Here is an 852-nt window from a genome sequence, read left to right as displayed (position 1 = left end):
TTGTAAGCATCTCAGTGCTGGCAGGGGTCTCCATGTGGCTCTTCCAGCTCAGGGGACTAGCTTAGATCCATGTGTCTTGTCAGCTACAATGTCCCCCAGTTAGTAACCTGAGAGAGAGAGAATCTCCTGCCCCCAAGGAGGAATACCAGAGTTCCCAGAAACCTTAGGAGTAGGCCATGCCCTCAGAGAGGTCTCATTGGCAATGACCTGATTGACAGACTAGACTCCACCCCTTCACTTTTAATCCTCAAATTGACACCAGATTATGTAACTACCACAACATGCTAGTAGCATAAATTTGAGCATAATAGTATCAATCCAGCACAGTATGACAGACAAGCTGAAAAATTGATGTTGGATGTCTTTAATGTCATTCTCAGAAGCTTTCTTGAAGAACGAATAAATTTGTTATTCTTTGATTCATTTATTTAAATATTTGCTTTGTGCATACAAGATACAACATACTTCTATATGCCCAAAGAAGAAAACATGCTTTCTCATGTGTATGTACTTATATTTAATACACATATTTACGTAATTATAGTACTATATGGCATTTCTGTGGCTGTATGGATTACCTCTGATTATGTTAAATAAAGATACCAAAAGGCCCATTCCTGAGCAAGGACCCAGCTTTGGGACCAGTCTTTGCCTATGCCCTCTTGATTTCTCTTAGTCCTGTCTACAGACCATTCTCCTTCAATTTGGGGCAATCCATTAGGCTGTGCCTTCCCTTAGTGTCCTTTTATTTATGTTTACTCTTTTATTTTAATACTTTCAGTGGGGGATCTTACATCGCTTATCACAATCCATACATTCCTCCAATGTGTCAAGCACATTTGCACATATGCC

Source organism: Echinops telfairi, unplaced genomic scaffold, assembly GCF_000313985.2.
Source record: "Echinops telfairi isolate 266 unplaced genomic scaffold, ASM31398v2 ScPeMD7_2291;HRSCAF=2852, whole genome shotgun sequence".
Taxonomy (NCBI): Eukaryota; Metazoa; Chordata; class Mammalia; order Afrosoricida; family Tenrecidae; genus Echinops; species Echinops telfairi.
This window is presented reverse-complemented; position numbering follows the sequence as displayed.